The sequence below is a fragment of the Neopelma chrysocephalum genome, unplaced genomic scaffold (genome assembly GCF_003984885.1).
Source record: "Neopelma chrysocephalum unplaced genomic scaffold, ASM398488v2 Primary Assembly neopelma1_97, whole genome shotgun sequence".
Classification (NCBI taxonomy): Eukaryota; Metazoa; Chordata; class Aves; order Passeriformes; family Pipridae; genus Neopelma; species Neopelma chrysocephalum.
The window spans coordinates 4,944,172-4,967,430 of record NW_020897760.1 but is presented as its reverse complement, the minus strand read 5'-3'; the positions used below and the strand labels follow the sequence as shown (position 1 = coordinate 4,967,430).

General features: G+C 40.6%; 1 protein-coding gene across 9 annotated transcripts in view; it reads right to left on the bottom strand.

Moving 5' to 3' along the window:
* LRRC8D (leucine rich repeat containing 8 VRAC subunit D) overlaps positions 1 to 23,259 on the bottom strand; it is a 64,348-nt gene that overhangs the window by 5,765 nt on the left and 35,324 nt on the right. For 3 of the 9 annotated variants that reach the window (XM_027694214.1, XM_027694218.1, XM_027694216.1), the window contains one exon: positions 14,478 to 14,539. The exons of 4 other annotated variants lie outside the window; for them this stretch is intronic. The gene's annotated coding sequence lies outside the window, so the exon portion shown is untranslated. Of the gene's footprint in view, positions 1 to 9,342; positions 9,422 to 14,477; positions 14,540 to 22,361; positions 22,381 to 23,259 lie in introns of those variants that run through there. 2 more of the 9 variants (XM_027694220.1, XM_027694219.1) reach the window with 2 other exon arrangements.

Here is a 23,259-nt window from a genome sequence, read left to right as displayed (position 1 = left end):
TAGCTGATATGTATTAATAACAAGAAATGCAATGACGGACTATGCTGCACAAAATTCAATTCTGTAAAAATGGCTACTTGAGTCTGAGCATGTAAAATCTAGCACTAACATTATTTTGTAGTACTTTGCATTTAAACAAAATAGCATTTTCTAAATGCTTTGCACTCTGCTCATGACTTGGACAGCACCTTTTAGGTCTCCTGTTACATTGTCAGCAAGGTCCCTCATTTCTTTTCATCTCCCACTCCTTGCTATTGAGCATCCACATCTCATCAAATTGATTGTCTCCTTTCCAAGTACCACTGCACAAGTGAAAGCCTTGCAGTTACTATGTGAATATCTGACACAATTTGTAATATGCTTGGATGCTTTAAAGTAAGAAACAGCTGGATGGGGCCCTGAGCAACCTGATCTAGTGAGTGACATCCCTGCCCATGCCTGGAGCGTTGGAATTAGATCATCTTAAGGTCCCTTCCAATCCAAACCATTCTATGATTCTATGATTGCATCAAATGGTACTGTATGCACTTTTCTCCCCCAACTAAATTCAACCCAGCTAACCAGGAAAAAAACCCCCACAACTTTCTCTTAACATAATGGGGAAAATATTTTTTCAGATTATCATCCCAGCCCAGTGATCACAGGAGGCTGGTTAGCGCAGGTAGTACAGGAGCAGACCGCAAGGCTTTCACTTTATGTTAAACATATGCACTGTGAGACAAAGCAGCAAACTGATCATGTGAGAATGCAAACATCTCTGCAGCTTTAAATTGCTTGCTTTGCTTTTTGTTTTGACAAAATATAGAGGACTCAACTTATCAGCTTTTTAAAAAAATAAGCTTCCTGTGCAAGCAGGATGTGGTAAAATCATCATTTTAACTGCTGAACTTATGACCCAAATTTGTCACTTCTAAAGAAAAATATCTAGCTTCTGTACACACATGCAATGGGGAAGAAGACAGGATGTACATTATCAAAGAGTCTGGCCCCCTTTGCTTGGGAGAAGAAGGGCTTAGCAGAGCACAAGGAGATCAAAGCAGGCAGTACAAAGATGCATTAGATTTATTATTTTTAACTTGTAGCATACCAGTTTATACAGACCTGCACCTTACACACCCTAAAATATAGTGTCACAGGCAATGTACCTACAACATGATAATTATTTCTAGAAACCAGACGTTTCTATATGTAGAACCCAAACATCAGCCTCCGCCTATATGGCCAAAGGCATGCATGAACAGCCCTCCTTTCCACATCAGTGCAAGCAGCTCCCATATCCTGGTCTGTGGGAAAGGCCAGCGGTCCTCTTTACTGGCATGGAGCTCACAACAAAAGCATCTCCTCCAACACAGAGAGGGATCCCGGCCCCAGCCTCCCACACTCTGCTCCCAGAAGCTTTTACCACTTTTGCATACCAAGCCTGGGATCTGGTGAAAGCAGCCAGATAGCAGAGGGCTTTATCTCACTGCAGCACTCATCTCCGTTGGTGCTCTTGGCGCAGTTGCCGAAACTTAGAAGTTAGGGCTCAGTGTCTCAGGGAACCAGCAGAAGGAGCTTCCAGCTCTCACTTTACTTTCCAGTGGGTTAATACTCCTCTCTCATCAGTAATACAAGCTGTTGAAGTCTTACAGTTCTCCCAGCTCCACAAGAGCCTCCTCCCAGCAGCATGGTTCCTGAGCCTTTTCCCGCACACCTCCCCAGGGCTGTAGTTGCTGTAAAAAGTGCTGAAGCACAGACCAGTAACACACCCTACAGCTATCAAAGCCTTGCAGTGCCTTACTTGGGAGTTAGCTACAAACTCCCAACTCCTTTAATGTCTCCCAGTGCTTACCTACACTGAGTCATAGCATGACTGCTTGCCCTAGAATATCTTCGACATTTAAATAACAACAGTGTGCAAATGAACAGCATTAGTCATTTGTGCTAGTGTGAATAGATAGATATAAAGGATCCTCCAAAATCCTAAGGCCCAACTGTCACCTGCTCAGGACAGGAGAACCACAAAACAGCAGCAGAGGTGACTTTTTTCCCTGCATGGATTTTTTTTCCTAGGAAGCTCTTCGGAAGAGATAGTCTCAGTCTCCAGACTGTTTTCGCTGTGGTCTCACCTACCCTGGCTGCCACAAGAACTTCTCACCCACTGGTGACTAGTGCAGTAGCTCAGCAGGAGAGCAAAAAGCCAAACGCATAACAAGGGCAAGTCCTGCACACACCCAGCTGCTCACACAGCTATGCCATGTCCAGGGAGAGGAGGGCAAGCAGGAGGGGAAGGAGGAATGAGATGACTGCTCTAACAAACATGGGTAGCTGCTACTGCTTGTTCCTCTGGGGCTAGCCTTTCCTTCAACTTTGTACTAGCTAATTACGTGGGAAGTTACTTCCTTGCGGTTTGGGGCACAGCCTGCAGAATTCCTTTTGCAGAATAAAGGTGATTTTTTTGCTTCTGCCATGAGAACACGTGGATAAAGCACTGAAACCCAAGCAGTGCAGACATAGCCGCTCTAAACAAGTGAAATAATGGACAGAAATGACAGAGCACGAAGTGGTTCCAGCTAAAGACTTAGAAAGAACAATAAAAAAAAAAATCTCAAGCTAAAAGTCGCCTCTACCAGACCTCTGTCTTGCACAAACAAAATTATTTCCAAAAAGGTTAGGAGACACAACAGAGCCTGTGTGATCCTCTTTGTAAGGCTGTAGGGAGCATGGTGTAACAGGAGCTTTACACCAAGAAGTACCACATTCAGTGTTCTCAACATGTCTTTTCTTTCAAGTTACTGATACTCACAGAAGAGCTGCTGTTTTGGCAGAGATTAGCAGTTATAAAACACAAAAACCTCCTCTGTGGCATTACCAACACTGTGTTTCATAAAAGACAGGCAGACCTTTTTCTAGCTAGCAAAAATCAATTCCAAGAGCTGAAAACAGGTTTCTGTCCTCACATGTCTAAAATGTTTAAATGCTCTGAGTCTTTAAAACAAACCTACACACAGTATAAGACACATTCTGACAGGCTGCAAATAAATTTGATATCTTCTCTCTTAAATCCACCATTACATGTAGTGGTGTTTGATTTTATTAAACTAATAACCATATAAGTTAACTTTTATTATATTTCTGCACATGCTTAAAAATCAAACTATTAAGAGGTACTCAGAGCAATGGGTCTGTACTGTATCATAATGGGTTTGGGTTTTCTTTATTCCACAGTTGAATTTAAACTATTCAAAGCTTTTTAAACCTGCTTTTAAACCCTAATGTTCAGAATATTCCTTGGAGTAGGTAGATAGTATTTTCATCACAAATTTTCAACTCTTATTTTAGAAGTGCCAGACTGGGGTTTGGGTTTCATTATAAGCTGCAATGATAACACAGAAGTAAGGAAAAAAGAAAGAAAAAAAAGGATGCAAATGCCAGTCTGTGTCTGGCAGGCAGGGCCTGCAACACCCTGCCACAGGTGGCCCCCTCCAAGACCAGTGCATGGTCTACTCCCAACCCTGATGCAGAAGAACTCTGAAAGCAGGTAGCTCAAACTGAAGAACAAAGTGCTGTGCAGCTGAAATGTTAAAATTTCTGATGTCTCATGGTGAAAACATGCATTTATTTCAGCCCTTTTCAGGGCTTGCAAGGCACCAAATGGATCTTGAGGCTCAGCAGAACATGGGGTCTTGACACACCAAGATCCCAAGAGACCCAAACTAGAAAACTGTGGTTCTTGAAGAGAAATATTTTTTAATTCCCAATATGGACTTTAAGCACAGCCTCCTTTTTAAAATAGCACATTTAGTTTTGTGTTAATAAGCACAGATTTTAATTCAAGGCAATTGCAGCCTATGATCCTTAGGGCTGCACAGCTACACAAGGACTTTTAATTTTAACAAATAATCTTTTTTCCTCCCAACCCCTTTGTCTCCAGTTCTGTAACTTGGATGATGTTCTAGCATAACACTAACTTCTCCAAGCTCCATCCATTAACTTTCTATCTACTGGGTGTATGCTCTCTCCTGAACAAAAAGAAACAAAAAAAAATCTCTAGCCTAAATAAATGCAACTGTTCTAAGCACAGCTGTTTCTTGCTACCTTCTAAGATTTTAGGTGGAAAAACTTGAAATTCTAAAAGCAATGTGGTAGTTTGATCTGGACCTGTAGAATTAAACCCACTTTGTTTATTTTGCAGTTATACAAGTTACAGTGGAAATGGAATGTCGAGAGGAAAAAATTAACAATGACAATAAAATTGTTACATGCTCATGTTAAATCAGCAAGGGTAGCAACTAATTTCATAAATCATTCCTAAAAATTATAATAATTTCATTAGTCTTAAAGAAAAATTACAACAGAAAGAGCTCAGAATGTGATTAGCTGGTGAATTTCTGACAGATTTCAGGCTATAAATGCTGAAATACAAAATGGACATATTGGGGATATTTCCTAAGAAACTGTTCTAGCTTAAATACAGAAGTTAGCGGAAAAGGAAGCAGCAGACTGGTATGTCACTAATGTTTATTTACATCCTACTTCTTCCTGTACTCACAGATAAAAACTGTCTGTCCTGTAAGTCCCTGGCCCTCCTGTCTTAAAAGCATATTTAAAGTTAAAGCAAATTCAAAGTCAAAACAAACAAATAAAACAAGAATTGCAGCACATGATCCACTCAAATTACTCTCAGGTTCCCAAGACTCCGAACAAGTCCACTTTGTTTCAGGAAACAAAAAGATTCCTGAATTCGCCTTGTCACCGCAACTGGTAAAGAATTTTCTAAAAAAACCTCAACATTTCTAGCTGAAAAGAAAAAGTGCTACCATGAACTAAATTGTTTTCTCCCTTCCCACAGGAAATTAAGTTTTCCCATAACTAAAAGGCTGTGTTAGCTTGCTTTTGATCAAGTGACCATAGGTTTAAATTTATTTCCACTGTATATTTTGTTGTCTCTTTCTAGCAACCATTTCTATTTCCCTTTTCTACTTCTGAAGGCAGACTATTAGACCTTAACGTGATAAGAATGGATTATGAGATTCGTGTTAGCCAGGACCCTGCAAATATCAGTTGTTCCACATACAACTGCACAGGTCAAAATGATGGCATTATATTTTTTTTTCTTTTCTTCTCCAAAGAATCAAGTGTAAGGAACCCCAGAACCCTTGTGAAATTATGCATAAAGACATACAGGAAAGCCTACGAATGAATTTATGCATTCTGAGCATGCTGACACATTCATTTTTATAGTGTTTCTCTACCATATGAAGTGGTTTGCTACTTCTTCAGTGATGAAAAGTACTGCAGAACATTAACACCAGAAAGCAAGGCCAAGAGTGACTTATGTAATCAGATACTTCCTGATTGGTGCTTTTGTCTCTGGAAAATCAGAAATAGATTTAACATAAAAAGTTTCATAGAAAAAGATTTTCATTATATTTTTCCACGAAATCAGAATGATAAGAATTCCCTCTCACTGTTTCTTCCCTAAACATCTGACCGCAACCAAATCTACTCATTTTAAAATCAATCTGAAAGATCTAGGTTGGTTTATTTTTGTTTGGCTATCCCATAGTGGATGATAACTGAACAAGGAAAAAGCAATGAACAAAGCTGAAAGGAGATTTCCTATAGAAAAATATTTCAAGTAAGTTCTCCAATAGCTTTTATTTATAATTAAATCTCATTAGATAAATATATATGGAAACCTATGATGCTGTTATCTGATAACACACTTAAATGATTAAGGAGGAATCATTAGCACAACTCATACGCTCATCATTTGAGAAACAAAATCAATGTAACAAAAACTCCCACATCATCCATATCCCCAGTTCCCCCATCCCGCTGCCCAAATTGCACAACTATAATTTTGGACTTTCCCTTAAAGGGAACATATAATCTCTGATATAGTCTGCAAATACATTCTCCATTTAAAGAATCAACACTTTCATGAACAACACAAACCTGACTGACAGCAACTTGCTAAATGAAAAATTATCAAAATCTAATTTCTCTCAGATTGCATACAGAAATATTAGGCTTCAGTAAGTTGGAGACAAAAAATAAGTTTCTTTACTTAATCAATGTCAAATTGATACCACTTACAAAAATGAAATCTACAAAAAAACTTTTTTCTTTTTTTAAAATCTTCAAAAATTCTGCCCTTCAAAGCTGGGCTTTTTCAGGTTGTAAAACACTCTAACATACTTTTGGATGCTGCTATTTAAGTGTTTACGTTGAATCTTCCTTGTTTACCAGCTCTTTGAAGGTCTAGTGTTACACATCACTCCTACACAGATGGTTTTGTAATCAGTGTGATATTTAAAAAGCAGTATTAGCAGCCATTATTTCCCTAACAATAAACTGTCAAATGTTACCTCATTCTTGCCTTGCTGTAAATGACCAGAGAGGTCTGTTTAAGGATGATTTCCCAAACAGGAGCCCAATGTCATATTTCTGAGTAGCTCCCCAAAATACCCAAGGATTATTAACACTATTAAAGCTCCCCAAATCTCCCTGAAGATTATTAACACAATTAACTGTGTATTTACCACATCAAACTCTGTGTCTACAGAGCATAGAAAATTAGCAACTTCCCACTCTGCCTACTGCAGTACTCCTGAGCATGCTCTTACAAGACAACTGCTTTGACCAAAAGTCCAAGCTTCAGTTTTTACTGACAATTATTCCCAGGCTTCAGAGTGCAGTGAAGGCACCCAGGATCTTTCAGAATACAACTTGACCTTGAAAACCTCAGAGAGGCCCTAAGCTGAACATTCGGCAACACTTCTCCACCTTTACTTCTCACAGGTTAGCAGCAGAGACCAGAAAGAGCATGAAAGAAGAGATGGGAGAAGAAAATAAGTCTGGAGGGAGGTCCATGAGCATCCCTTTTCATAGGTCCCTATAGCTGGTAAAGAGCTCAGTATTATATGTGTTACAATTGAAGTCAGTTAATCACATGTGATTTATAGTTATAAAACAAACCTCCTAGCAAGGCAACACGCAAGACACCAAAAGAGATGGTTAATGAGGCTAAAGCCCAGCAGGGTAAATACTGAACTTATATGCTTTTCATACCTGTAAGTAACCATCCACAAACAGCCAGGCATTTGAGGGGCACAACTGCCAGAACAGAAATCCTACAGCAGAGTAGCGAGAACCTTGCAGATGAAGGCAAAGAACACGCCTCAGTTACCCCGGCACATGCACTCCCAACCTTACACTGCTGTTACAACCACTGTTACTTATGCAATGCCAATTCATCCTTCTTTTATCTGAGGCAGCACATCCCCAGCGACCAAAGTCACACTGCCAAGGCTGAGTGATCAAATTTCCAACAGCATTTTCTGTTTCACCTAGAGCAAGAACACTGAGAGGACACTTTGTATCTCATTGCACAGAATTCCCAAAACGCCCAGATCAGGAATCTTGAAAAGACAGCCTAACCTGTGTGTGTAAGACTCCCAGTTTAACACCAAGTATTTCTATTCAAGTGTAGACACACCTGAAAGCTACTGCAGTTCATTCCACCTGTGCTGACACGGACGTACAATGCAATTAAAAGTTACACCGTACAGTTGCTTGCGCTCAAGTGTAAACATTTAATCTCTATGCCATTTCTAAATCTGCTGTTCCCCTATCTTTTAGGCAGTGAGGTTTCTGCAGTGTTTTCACGACCACTATCAGAAGTACAGGAACACACAGTAAACATCTGGCACTTCTAACCAGAGCACTTTGGGAATTTATCCAGTTGCAAAAGCAAGCTGCACCAAAATAAATGCACATCTGGTAACTCTAGTCCCTAGAGGCTGCTTTTTATCACTAAAAAACTCTAGCAATACAATTAGAAAATAAATTAAAAGGATTGGAAGAGAAAAAGGCAAAAAATATAACAAACTTATTTCCATTTTAGTTTAGAAATCTGAAAAACAGAACAGTTAAAAATGGTTTAGATCCTGAGCTATTTATGTAAAAGCAAATTTAAATAGTAAGTCCACATGGCTACAAAGCTTGTTACATGCAATTGCTTTATCTCAGATAGAGATGATACTCAGCGACTCACGCAATTCCTCTGAAAAATTCTCCTTTCTGATCCACAGCCACACACGCTGCCAGTCTCTGTCTCATCTTGTTCTGAATTCACTTGGAACCAGAGCAACTTCAAAGTGGTAAGAAATTGAACTTGGCATACACAGAGTTGATAGTTTGGTGATTTTAAGCCACAGAATGTAAAGATACAAATCTTATTACAGGATATATTTGTAGCTCTAACTACACACCCTAAACATACCTAAAGAATAGGAAGGAGTGCCTGTCACAGAGAAAGAAATGTGTTGCTGAAGTCCACTTTGCTGTAGATTTTCATAGCTCCTCTTAAAGGCAAAATGACCTCTCCACCATAACTTACAGTACTAAAGTCTAGGTTTACTTAATTTCTAAAATGCATTCCCATCTGAATGGAAGCAGGTTTACCAGGTAACTAAAGTAAATTATTTTCAATGAATACTTTCCCCTTCTTTTTATTTTTAACGGACATTGTCAGCAACTTTGCATTGGAACATTTACAGCATCCTCATGGAGATCTAGAGCCAAAAGTAGACAAAAAGTTCCTTTAACTAAAGAACAGACTCTATTGTTCCCTGTGTGAGCTGGTTCATCTCTTCAGCCAGCAAACACAGTGACTTGCACTGGGTTACACACTGAACAGAAGTTTCATACAAGATTTGCACACATAGAAGCTACTGTATTTTCCAGTATCTGCAGTGACACTTTGATTACATCCACTAGTTAAAAGCAACCTAGGAAAGGTCACATAAATTAAAAAATTAAAACAATAAAAGCAAATTAAACAAGTATATACACACAAAAAAGCACCCAGTGACACAACAAGCGACATGTAAACAGGAGCCTCCTACTTGCACATCAGAGTTCCTCTGCTTCTGCCAAGATCTTTTCTGTAGCAAGAGCAGTAGGAAGGTGCATCAAGTGCAGCTGAGAATCAGGATATGAAAAATATGCTTTAATTCCACCTTTCCTTTTACGCACTATGCTGGTTTGATAAAAAAATTAAAAGGTTAGCTTACAGTTCAATAAACAGGCTGCACCCTCAGTTTTTCAAATACACCGTCTCTCCAACTCTTTATGGGACAACAGTCAAACTGTGATCCTACTTAAATGTCACGCAGCTTCTTTTCTCCCCAGAGAGGAGGGGATGCTTCCTCACTCAAGCCAAGGGCTAGCTGTCAAGCCACATCACAGAAACTACTCAAGGTAACAGCTAAGCAGCCTCTGACGCCCCCCCCCTTCTGTCTCCCCCCACCCTGGGCACACACCACACAGCTGAGAACCTGCTCCCAACCCTACCTGCTCTTTATCAAGCAGAGATCTTCTACGCTTCGGACATCCTGCCAGATGGGTAACAATGACTTCTCATGTAAAACTCTGATCAGCAGACGAAGGATGACTTATTAATGTTACCGCACTCCTGCCAAGCTTTCAATAGCTGAATCTCCAGGGGTTTCATGCCAGGAAAAATGCCTGCAGCTGAAGCATTTATCCTCAAAGGGATTTATTTAAGTTTACTATACTTCTTTTTCCTCTTCTAAACTTAAGCTGCTTTCTGTAAGAGGTAAGCTATTTGCTTAGTCCATCTAGTCCCATAATTGGTTCAGGGTGTGTACTTCAGTACTTAAACATAAAAAGGAATTGCACTACAACACATATTTTGGAGGCTGTTGTTTTGAAATTTTGCTGATGAGTTCAGGTCACCTCCATTTTTATGCTTTATTTTCTCAAAACCCCATTCAAAATGTTGCCTTAAGGATAGAAAGAATGTTCCAAAAGACTTGCTGTCCTCACTGAGATTGCAGCATTCCTGCTCTAACAAGCAAACTTTCAGCTCTGCAAAAAGGTTCAGTAAGGCTCTGTTGTGTTGCTTGCTGCCATTCACCAGCACTGACAGATCCATACAGCCTCTAATTGAAATATTTACTATTACTAAATTTATATTACTATTTGACCCAAATGCTCCAGCTGCAATTTAACCTCTGCACTGAGGGCTCTCCAGCAGGGAGTGGGCAGACAACCCTTGCCCCTGAAGGCTCACAATCTAAAAGTGATTATTTGTTAGGCAATGATAAGCATGTTTGTGGCTGTAACATTCAAAGCAAGAAGCCAAAACTCCTCAGGCTTCTAAAAAAGACAGAAAAAAAGGGGGATAACAGCATGAATAAAGTATAATCAAATTTAACATTTTAATGCACTGCTATCTTTGAGAAGGCTTAACATTATGTCCAGATAAATCCATTTACAGTTACAGCATTGCTATATACGTAGCCTTACTCCTTCTCACTGGTTTGAGGATGGTGCTATCTCAAAAATAAGGCACTAAACACAGCAGATCTTGAAACGTACCTTTCCAGTGAAACAGACAGTGAAGCTTTCCCTTCCAGTCAAATCTGTTTTAAAACAGATAATGAAGCTTTCGAGTATACACTTTAACTCAAACAAAATAAAAATACAGAAAAGGATACATTTCACTCAATCTCATCTACAGACAGATACCACTCCTGCTTCAGCATTTACGACCTCACCATGATTACTACAGCCTTCCCCACACACCCACAATAAAGTTTTTGGCAGCCACCTTCACAGACATGCAGCCATGTACCATGTCTGTCTGACTTTTACAGCCAATGTGCTATCTGCTTGACTGGCCAAATCAGGAAATCAGTGCAGAGGCAGCTTCCCCTTAACTGCAAGCGCTTGCCATTTGAACTTGTTTTAGCAAGTTTCACATCACTTAAGGGTAGCACAATAGCCGCTCCCCAGCTGCTACAGAAATAAATGCAGAGTTGCCCTCTAACTGGAAGAAAACAAAAGAGGTTTTGTTGTTGCCATTGTTTCAGTACACAGCCAAATCAGGTAATTTTCACATTCTTCAGCAGGCCCCAGGCAGGTCCCCAGGACTCTGTGCAGGAGTGAGTAACCAGCAAGGCAAGTTCAGGACACAGCACTAACATCATAATGACCTGGTAGAAGAAGGGTCCTTGCCTTCTTCTAAATCACCTTCTAGCTCTTCCATCAGCATGCCAAGATTTAAAAAAACAGGGGATATGATAAGTCTGAGTTTGTGCAAGTACACCACCACTGATTTCAGCACTTTGGCTCTAACTGTGACTTCCATCAAGCACAACGCAAGGCCTTCAGAAAGAGGTGCAATCCAGCCCCCCTTGCTGCCCTGGTGTCCTGACTCAGGACTGGTCCTAAGGCAAATTCTTCTTTAACATCACTTCTGGCAGTATTTATATAGGCATGTGTGATGGACAGGGTATCACCTATTCAGATACACAAAGCAGGAACAATGGAGAAAATGCTGCTTTTATCTTGTAACACCACCAGAAAACACCAGTTCCAGTGCAGTGGTGGTGCTGAGAGACCAGACAACTACAGTGTTCCCCTCCCACAGGCATGCAGAGACCTCCACGCACTCCCCAGTGATCAGGTGGCACAGCCCTACAGGCCTCAGACACCTTCTCTTAGAACAGGGTAGTCTGGAAGCATCCTGCAACTGTCAGGGAACAGCAGCGTTTACTTGAGCTTTCGGTTTGCATTTTAAGTTGTTGACTCCACACAAAACAAAACACAACACAGCCACAAATTTCCTACACAGTGACCTGTATCACATCACAGCTGAATGCAAGTCATCAGTGATACAGCAGATCTATTCCTAAGTTTGACTGGCATTATTTTAACAAGGTTTTACTCAAGAACATTAGGACAACTAGCCAACCGCTTTATTTATATGTTCCTGTTATCTCATCTGCACACTTGAGTTACTGCCTGTGTGTGTGGGTGTACAGCAATAATATACATATGACTACATACCCATAAGCCATCAGTCAAGAGTTTAGGATTTGTCATGGCCAGACCAAAACATGAACACAACCATCCACTTAATTTCAGATAAAGTTTTGTAACAGCCTGTCTTTCACTAATAATTTTGCCAGCCAAATTGTGCCTCAAGTACATTTTTCTAAATAAGAAAAATTTTATCAAGGTCTAGAACTCTATAATAGTTTTTGTTCCCTTTTAGACTAAACAGCAATTCTTATCTCTGTTTCAAGTTCCTCAAAGGCTAAAACAAAAACCCTTTCTCTTAGATATAAAACCACCAAGCGACTTTGGATTAACATAGTTTAAGTAAATTATTCCTTTAAGCCTTCACGGGTTTCAGTTTCCCAAGAACAGACTTGCTTTAGGAAGCCAAAGTGAAGGACTGTTCTGTACCCCCATCACAAAGCTTGGGACATCCACACACAGCACCAACTGACTCAGCAGGAAAGACCCGAAATGGTGACCTTAAGAAGGCAGGTGATGTGCTACTGCTGTAAGCTCTCAATTCTTGCAAAAGGACGCAGCCATCTCAGTGTTGACTGTGAAGAAGCCCCAGCTCAGAAGGCCTTTACAGAAATACCAAAGTTGAATCCTTGCTCACCACACATAAGCATGCATGAGATGGCTGTTATCTAGGATTTGAAGGCAAGAAAGAGTAGAGCCAGTACAACAGCCAGCTGGCAGGCAGACAGACAGCATTCTTTAGGCTTGATGGAAAGTTGCAGCCTTCTCCCGAAACATGGGTAATGGCTCATTGTGCTGCTTGTTCTGTTACAAGTGGCAGAGCTACTGTTCAGTTAAAACATTCTGTACATGACAGACCATTATGGCAATCCTGCTCCTGATTCAGTAGGGGCATCCTGTCTGTCTCATCATGCCATGCATCCACCTTCCACAATACTTGAATTCTATGCTCTATGCTCCTTGTGTCTCCAGCTCCTGGATCTTGGTCAGTTTCTTCATATTGAAACAAACAAAAAAGTTGTTTTTGGATAAAGAACTAGACTCTGCTAGCACTTGATACTTATATTGCATAAAAGGTTCCATTTCCTACTCTATATCAAAGCCTCACTGCATTATACATTGTGTAATCCTATCTCAAAAGGATTATGGCCCAAAAATTCAGTTGAATTGCATCAGATTTCATACTGTATAACACAGCAGTGTTTGAGGAAGGCAAAGTTTCAAGTTTGACCAGTTACAAAATGGAAGAACTTTTAAGTCTCTGCTGTGGGCTAGAAACTGGAATAAATGTTTTATCTTCTACATTAGCTAAACTTTGACCACAGGAGAAATCACGAAGTAAAGTCATACTAAAAAGAGTTTGCAAGTATTAAAAGTGTATTGAAATTATTCCTTATTATGTGACTATTCTGAAAACTGATTTAATAATTATATCTTTGAAGGATATAACGTAGCAGGAAATTTTGGTATTTCGATGTGGGTGTACAATTCACAAATAAAACTTTGTCTCCCATTACTGAAACTCTTCCCCAGGGAGTGTAACTGAGTTTTCAACATACAGTTCATCTGGGGACAGCACTTAGTGCTCTGCGTAGTCTTACATGCTGAAACTGGCCACATTCACTGAAACTTGCTTTGTCAAATTAAGAGAAGCAAGTTGTAATAAAGCTTTACTTCCACCCCTAAAGAAAGAAGAAACAACTGGCTGTATACCTACAGGAAACAAACAAAATGAGTAATCATGAAGTGGCTTTAAAACAGAAACAAAATCCCCACCAAAAATTCAAACAGTCATGGAGGTAAAGGCCAACAGGATTAGACTACAAGATCTCAAGTTATATAAATAAGAGCAATAATGCTATTGTGACTCATTTATTAGGGAATCTTTACTGCCTTCGGTTAACAAAAAAATAATGTGATGATGGCACGCTTGAAATTATCAAGTTACATAAAATGATTTCTTGCCTCTGAGTTGCTGTTTGTGAATAGCTGCAATTTGAACAGAAACACAAATAAAGATCCTTCTATTCACTCCCTCACTGTAACACGGACTCAAAACTAAAGTTTTTTAGCAATGAGCAAAAGTATAATCAGATTAACATAGAGTATTCAAATTTGCCCAGTGAGACTTGCACTTAAGCTTTTTATTTACAAGATCTACAACTCTATCATCCAAGGCAAGGGTCAGCAAGAAATTATCAACCAGGTAATGTCACCACAGACAGCTACTATAGTCTTCTGCAGTCCTCCTCTGTGACATTTATCACTGTCAAAGCCACAACAGACTACAGGTCTGATCCTCCTAGACAAGGTCTCCCTGACAACTGTAACACCATCTCACCAACCACTGCATGACAAACTATTTCTTCTTAGTAATTTTAAGTCACTGAAAACCCACAGGAGATAAAATTATAAGTTACCACAACCATGCGAAAACCCAGCATAGCCAAAACACAGCAGCAAAGTGCAGCCATTTCTCTAGAGATGAAAGCTAAGGGATTTCCAGTGTTTTGTTTCCTCTAATGCACAAAACCAAAATGCCAGCAGCATGCTCCTTGGTAGAAGACCAAAGACCACTTAAAAGTCTCCATTTTCAAGATGTCTTAGACTACATAACTTATTTCATTACTTTATCCCACCTCAAACAGAGTACAAAAGCAGCTTCAGTTTCCTCTACAATCCGCTCTGACTCTCGGAACTCCTGTGGGCAGACAAGAACACCACGAGTTATGAATGCAGTTCGTCTTTGGCATTAACTGAACATCTTTAATTTATGATTTACAATTACATTACAAAATGCACATACACACAAATGTGTCTTACAGATCAAGCCATCTTTCCACAGTTAGCAAATGATGCAATTTATTCAGTCATCACAGTCCAGATCAGACCAGTGACACTGTAAGACATCACACAAGCAATACAATAGAGCATGTACTAAAGAACTACTGAAACTCATTTAACAAATAAAACTCATCTCGTAAAAAAATCCCATGGGAGTCTTTCGCTGCAGTATATCATCTGTGTTTCAGACTCAACATTCCAAAATATTTAGCTTTTTCTACAACAAAGAATTTAACTTGTGTTGGAATGACTACATGCAGGGAAAAATATGGCATTCATACAAAAGCCACAAAATATCACACTTTACTGTTTCTTCATGCAGCTCTTAAGAGCTAATTCATAGCATCTACAAACATTGTATTTTCCTCTGTTCAGAGTCCAGTATCCCTACTTGATGCTTTGCCAGATTAGTGCTATATTAAGCTAGAAAGGCAGCCCAGGGAGGTAGGACCAATCTGTTCCTCTGATAGTTGCACAGAGCTTCAAAGAAAGTCCCCACCTTTGGACCACAAATGGCATGACAACAAAATAACCATTCCCACCCTACAAGGGCAGAGATGCTAAAATGCTTCATTTTTTTTGCACCTGCTCAAGTTTTAAAACTTTTATCACCATTTTTCTGATGTTCTTGTTCTAAGACTTCCCTCTCCTCGCAATTCTGCAGATTCCTGTGCACCACGACTCGGGCAGTGCACAGATGTGGGTCACAAGACACATCTGGGAGATGACTGGTTCCAGCACGTACATGTGTTTCAGTGTGGATGCAGTAACAAACACAGAAGAGCTCTCTGCTCTTCACCTGACATCTCAGGAGCACCCTGATGTAGACATACTGAGGAGACCACGAAAGGGAAGCAGCAGTGAAACAATCCTCACAGCCATTATGCCTGTACCTACACTTCCCCATCAATACTTCCTGTCCACCAGATGCAATTGTCACACACAAATACAGTTGTGGGTGTGCCTGCTGGGCCTACATGTAACCTTGGGAGTGGAAAAAAGGGAAAAGAAAAAAAGTGATGAAAATTGCACCATTTGTAACTCTCAATTTAAGAACAAAGAGCAGCTTTATCCAAAACAAGCGTCAAGAGGTAGTTGTAAATGAAATTCAAGACTTTCGCTTGACAAAAAACTCCACAGCTAAGCAGGCTTCTTTCCACAACTTAAATCTCCTTGCTCTGTTCTATTTCTCTCTCCTCTTCTGATGGTATCAATCCTCAAATAAAGACTGTGCATCTTCCCTGTAGATCGATTACTTTAAATACAACAGAGGAATATTGTGCAAGTATCATCACCAAAAAGCTGAATGCTCAAAACCAGTTTGTTACTCTGATCCGTGTATATTCTGTTTGTAGATCAGCATGTATGTTCTGCAATCAGAGGCACAATGACACATTTTAGCATGCAGAGTGCGTCTTCCCTTTATCACCACCTCCCCTTCGTACACACACCCTCAGTGTTCCTTCAGCCCGAACTACGCTCCTTCTCATATTAAATTTAGAAACAGAACTCTGAATCACCAGTTCCTGTTGTTGCAAGTAGCTAGAAAGAGATGAAGCAAAAGAAGTTTCCTAGTAAATAGTTATAGAATAACCTGCCCACCACATTAGACCTCATTGTTACAAAGTGTTTTATAAGCCTAGAACAAGAGATTGTATAGATTTATATGAAACTAAATAATTTCATTTCCTGGGTGTCTAATCCTTCCTAGAATCCTATCAATTCTTACGCATAACAGTACCGTGCAGCAACAAGAGATTAACTGTCCACTATAACACAGAAAAAAAACCCTCCCAAAAAACCACTCAAAAATATTGCTTATAAACTCATCGCTTGTGAGCCTCATGCTGCACTTACTCCATTCCATCCTATTTTCCCTGACACTTCTTTAGATGCACCTACAAGAAGAACAGAAAGATCTGAGCTGCTACTTTGCAAGAGAAGAGCAGCACAAAGACTCCAAAACTGGTTATATGCAAGAAAGATCAGTTCCAGAAAAAGGAGAGCAGAGTTCGGACAGCATTACACATAAGCTAATCTAGGCTGAAGAGAGGAATTGCTTTCTAGCACAAGCAGAGTGGAAATGTATCCATATTTCCCAGTTTGAGTCCATGAGGAACCGTATGCATGGCTAGGAAACTCTTCACCACCACTTGTGAACTCCAGTTTCTTCCACTGCTCTTGAAATGGCTCTCTCACCATTACAAATGCGTGTCTTATTTCCAATTGCCTGATTGCAGCTCCCAGCCATCACTTCTGTGTCATGCCTGTTTCTGTGAGCTTTTTCGCCTCCAGCACGCTCTCCCTCAGAAGGTGCTCTCCACCAATTATCAACTCACTCCATTTTTATCTATCAAGAAACAAGAGATCCAGACACAGAAGGAGCTTTTCAAACTCTCCTTGTGGTACCAGAACACCAATCAGCTTTCAAGTATCTCCTCTGACTCTTATCTGAACGCACACTCATTTTCAACAGGCTGCCCATGACCCCAGAATCCCACACAATTCACCTTCGTTTGCCCATTGTCCCTCCTACACCCAAAGTTATGCCCCCTTGCTGCCCTGCAAGAGGGCAATGACATCCAGTTGTTCACTCACTGTACCCCCAAGGAGTCTTCTCCTCAAACGCCTAGTCTGTCACTACGCTGAAGTAAAACACCTGCAGGCCCCATGATATTACAGATTATGTTAAAATGCATTTTGATTGATACAGCTCACAAGGCTGCCCAAATTATTCCGTGCAAGCTGCCTCGTCCTCATTTACCACACTGCCTAGCATGATATGGCCTGCCAGCTGTATCAGTACAGATCCTGTCCTTGTCTCCAGGTATTTGATGAAAAGGTTCAACGGAATCTGGGCTCACCTCAATCCTTAAAACAAGATTTCCAGAAGCATTCCCATTGGATAATGATTCACCACAAATGACTAACTTCTAAACATCAGTTAGTCAGTTCTTAATTCGCTTACCTTTGCAATATCACATAGCAGTAACATGTCAGGACAGGAGTTCCAAAGGGGCATAGCAGTCCTAACTGACTGCCTCTGCTGTTGCTGAGAAAGTGAACCAAAGACAGGACTGAGGAGGAGCTGGGGAGTAGCAGAGGACTGCAGGGGTTGGACTGTCTCCCTGCCCTTGCATCTGATGACTTTTGAAGACACAGCTTTACTACATCACCTGCAGTCCTGGTTGCTTTAACTTTTCCTATATTTTGATGACTATTAGAGTCAAGCTAGCTGCAATATGATTGTCAGTCATCCACCCTTCCCTTGTTTACTCTGATACAGTTAATTTTAGGAACCTCAATACCAACAGTTATTAAAAATTGTTTCCAGGCCTACAGAATTTTCAGCAAGGTCTTTAAAACAAGTCACAGCGCTGCTGATTCACATATTTGCATCCCTAGAAGGAATCTTTATTCCTTAAGACAGATTTAATTCTCTGTTGGAATGGCACTGATGGCATCACATTCTATGCCATCCCAAATACAGAACAGTATTAACAAATATTTCTACTTTTCTTGCACAAGCTTCATTTATTATTTCTGTCTAGTAATTGGAACTATTTCTAGCATACTTCAGCTGTATAAAACATGCAGTTAATTCTCTAACTTACTTCCTAACTTCTAACTTGCGTTAATTTTCATGTATCCATTGTCCCCTTAATTACTGTTTTTACTTTGAAATTTCTAGATGTGTCCTGAAGCCAGATGGCTGTCAGTGTAGATGTCTTTTTTCTTTAAACCAGAATTTCAGCCTTTGGTATATTTAGTATCTTCTTACAGAGATTGCTGTTTTCCATTCACATTTTTTTCCTACAATAACATCAAGTTCTCTGTGATGACAAAAGATGCTCTTTTGAAGCATTAAGTATAATTTCTTTGGGGTTGTTCTCTGTTTGTCTATCCTTTACATAACTGGGTCACACTCGATGGTCCCATGGCAACCACCAACTTCCAGCTGTGTGATACCAAAGTCCACAGTAGCTGTCTCAGTTGAAGAGCTGAAACAAGAACTGACCTGCAATGGGCTGAATTTCCAAGGCACTGAACACCCTCCCGTGATGCCAACAGGATGTTCAGCACTTTGGAATCAACAAAACTAAACAGAGTGCCTAAAGGGAAACAAACCTCTAGGTTTGCTGATCAGCCATTTCGGACATCTCCAAAAAAGCATTTAAAAAAAGACGTATATTAATTTCTCCTATTCCTTTGACTGTAAAGGTAAGGTATGTACCAAGTAACCAACTTGGTAAGTCAACCAGACTGGACAACATACACATTCAGGCTCCTCCTCATCAGCCCGATCCTCACTCAGGTTAACTGCTTCTGCATACTTCAGCCATCTGCTGTTTGTTTGAGGAACAAGGCAAAATGAACCGACCTCAGTCCAATCCCAGTGGGACACTGCCACAGAAACTGCACTGCTCCTTGGCAAAGAAAGGCAGTGCAAAGCATATGCACTTGGAGTGTAGATACAACATCCCTTATCAGCCCAAGATGAAAGCATCTGTGCTCTACCTGGATTTGCACTGCAGTCAATTAAACTTTAGTACAGAATCAGTCCTTAGCCTCTAGGAGCAAGTCTTTCACAGGGCAGTAAATCAAAGTATGCAGCAAGAAGACTACAGCATTTGGCTTTGTAATTGCCTGAACAGTAAGAAAAATATTCAGAACCTTTCATTTTCACAATGTCATTAAAATAATATGCTAACTATTCATACACAGCGATCTGTTAGATGCTCTAGAAGCATGGCAGCAGCAGAGTCTGCAGACGGAATTCTGCAGCTCAACATACATGATGGATTTTTCCACATAATCTCACATGGCTGCTGAAGTACATACTTGCATGCATTTAGTTAAAGTAGAAATTCCTTATGATGTTTCACAAGTCTAAATTCAGTAGCTGAAAAGGAAATAACCTGGGTTCTGGCTGTACATCAGCCACTGCAACTTATTTTGCACAACTGAAAATGACTAAGGAAAAACACCTACAGTGGTTCAGTCATTAAAACAGTGTAACAGTCCATTAAAAAGCAAAATGGAGAGCTCTGCCCATACCTTCTCCAACAAATTCCTCCTGAATTATGCAGCAAATATTCAAAACCGACAGGCTGCACAGACAGTTCAGCCTGAAGTGCTCACTCCCTGTGCTGGATTCCTCTGTCCCCTCCTCTCAGGCTTGAGGTAAACGTAACTATGCAGGTTGCCAAAAGCATCAGAAAACAAAACATTCAGCCTTTTTCTACTACCCAGATTTCGCTCAAGTTCCCTGCTACATACACATATCTAAAAAAAATTTTGTATGGGATGGGAAGAATTTCAGTTTGGGGTGGAAGTCCACAATTTGCTGGGAGGGCTTGTGTTCCTCTAACTTCCTTTATTCTCCTCCCATGAGCTTAGAAAATCTCAGAGTCAATCAGCAGCTTTACCCATTTAAGAAGTGCTTTCCATTCACTATAAAAGATTAAATATGTGAACTAGAAGTTTCTACTGAAACTTTCAGTCATCACACAGTTAATGACAGCTTTAAGATGCCATTAACAGCATTTCAAAGGCCTACTGCAAAGGCTGAAGTCAGTTCACATCCTCTCATAATTTCTGCTTAAGGTTAGCAGAATCTGAAGGACTTACTTGAATATTAAATTCAGATGAAAGTACAGAATGACTTTAAAATACAAGTGCTATTCCTGACTAGTAATACATCTGCATCCACATAAACCCTCGCAAATCCTTAAGAAGAGCCTTCCCATATAACATAATCCACTTTGAGGCTTTGTCTGCATAAGGCACTTCGGATTACTTAAGACAAAAACCATGCAAATTAAAAAACTGATTGATCAAACTGCTTGAGAACCTCTTCAAATACTCCTTTCCAGATCAGAGTGATTCTCAATTATTCTGCCTCAAACATGTAGGGCAGTTGAAGCAATTCACTTCAAACTCACACCTTCGGCTGACTTGAATAATTTCTTAATGGCATGTGAAGACAAGCCCTTAACTTCAGAACCACACACAGAATTTACTTGGGAGTAATTGTCCAAAATATCTCCCCTGGGAGACAGGCCCAGACAACACAACACATCAGGATGCTTTTTCAACACCAAACCATTCTAAGAAGAATGCAAGAAGCCACACAATCAGAAGAGCTTGAATTCTGGTAAATGAATTTCTGACGCTGTATTTGCCAGGTTTGTTTTAGAGAAGCATATCCAGCAAGCACCTAGCTCTAGTTTGAAAAGCCTCTTATTCTGACACAATTATCCATGACTCCTCTCCATTCCTTCCCTCCCCTTTCTCCACAAGCTGCATCCCCCAGCTGCTCTTTCCCAAACCCCAGCCTGTTGCCCCGACAGCTGACACGTGGGGCACAATCTAACACAAAACAGCCCCTTGTTGAAAGATTTCAAGCATCACCTGAATACAATACAAAGCAGCTTGGAACAGAAATTGCAGGTTCAGATCCAGCAGAGAAGTGCCTTGATTTCAGAGGCTCCCTCCCCCACAGCTAGGCTCTCATTGTTTTTTTCCTGAGGATACATTTTCAGATCAGAGCCACAGCCTGCTGCAGATATAGATCAGCTTTGCTCATCCCACCATTCTCAGTCACTGACAAAAAATAGCTCTGGAGGGAGGAGGAAGAGGTTTTCAGTTGTTTTCTTCTCCAGCCCTCTCTAGCCTCCCTTGCAATGAGGGAGAAGCCATTTTCTTGTGTTCATGGCTTGGTGTCAGAGTAACTGTTTTCTTACTCTACAGAGCCAGTAAATCTCCAGATGTGCCTGTAAAAGAAATTTAATAGTAGCCACAATGTTCCGGCAGCACCCTCAGCAACACAATCACCAGACTTTTCATGGAAGAGGGAAAGGAAGCTGGCTGGCATATTACTTGTTTCCTTACCAAGGGCAGGGCAGAGAAGCAGCTGGAGAGGTCCAGATAGATGCTTCTCCTAGGCACCACTGATACTCTACAGGGTTCAAAAGAACCATAGAAGAGGGACATTTTCCTAGACAGGATCAAAAATAGATGGCTGGAAAATATGTAATATACTATTCTTCAATTTTCTCATAAACAGTAACTTTATTCTTCTTGAAACATTGATTGACATTTGATCCTGTTATGAACAACTCTAAGGCCTCCCCCACAGAGCATCTAAGCTGCATCACATTAAAGCTGTTCCTTTCTCCTTGCCTCTAGCATATTCCTAACATGTAAACAACTGCTGTGCACACAAGCAAAGGCACAGCTAGTTAGTGAAAGCTGCAGCACTAAGGGCACCATAGGAACCCATCCAATCTTAATAATCCATTAATTTCACAGGGCACTGTATTTATTAACTAGAAGCCAACTGCTATTAATTCAAATGTACATGTGAAAAACTGTCCCATTAGAAAAGCTGAAAGAATTATTACAGACTTATTTTTCATGGACAGTCATGTTTCACAGGCTTTGTTACCCCCATAACCCAAACACACATGAAGAGTCAGCCTAAATGATGGAAGAATTGTGACAGAATAGGAGAAAGGCAAGTGTCAGGAAATCCAGCAGGCTTACTGTCTGAGGATTTCAGTTGATGTGACACCACATGATAAGTAACGTTCTTGTGGCCAAGCCTCAAAACCCATAGGGACTATTTCCATTTCAGCTTAAGAAAAAAAAAACAAACAAACAATCTCACTTCTTACCTATTCAACAGTGAGGTAATTAGCAGGAGATACACTGTTACAAAAGTTACCAAAGTTAAACGCAGAAGGATTGCCGAGATGCATATATTGTGTATGTTAACTCTCGCTTTACAGGCTCTGGACCAAGAGACTCAGGCAAGCTGCCCTGGGGCAAGTTTCAACAGCCAGATTCATCCGCTCTGCCATGGAAGCCTCTTACAGCACCATTGCTCAACTCACAAATCTCTCTCCTCCAGCAAGTCTGCTATGGTCTGGAGGAAACACAGGCCATCTCTGACCACTATCTCATCCGTCCAGGAGTTCTGCAGTGATCCCACAGGAAAAGCAAATGTAACTGCAACTACTTCTCTTTAGGGACTTATCTGCATTAGAAGGTTTCCAATGGCAGGAACCCAGAGCAAAGCGGCTCTGGAGTTGTGAACTGAATACAACTGCATTGCCAGGCTCCAAGATCAGGATCTAGAGCAGGCCATGGTGCCTTGGGTGACCATTGCATTTGCACAGTTTTTTGCCTCTTCAGCTGAAACAAAACCTGGTGATTTCTTGCTGTCCTTCTGTCCACATCTACTCTGCAAACTGGCATGTCCCAACACCCACTAGCTTCCTTGGGCTTATTTCACACATTTCAAAAATGTTAAATTATGAATTCCAGACCCTGCTTCCTCCTTCCACAACATAAAGTATCACCCTTGTCACATATCCTTCTCCCCTCCCACTTCTTGTCAAATTTCACTGCCCATACTGACACCAGAGCAAGTTGATCTACTTCAAACCGTGAAATCATCCACTTCTTCCCAGCACCCTTCAAGAGCAAACTGCTTTCCTGTCCTCCTCTCTCTACAACCCAGCAGGTGAACACCCACTCACTCCTGCATATGACGTTTACCAAAGGAGGTTT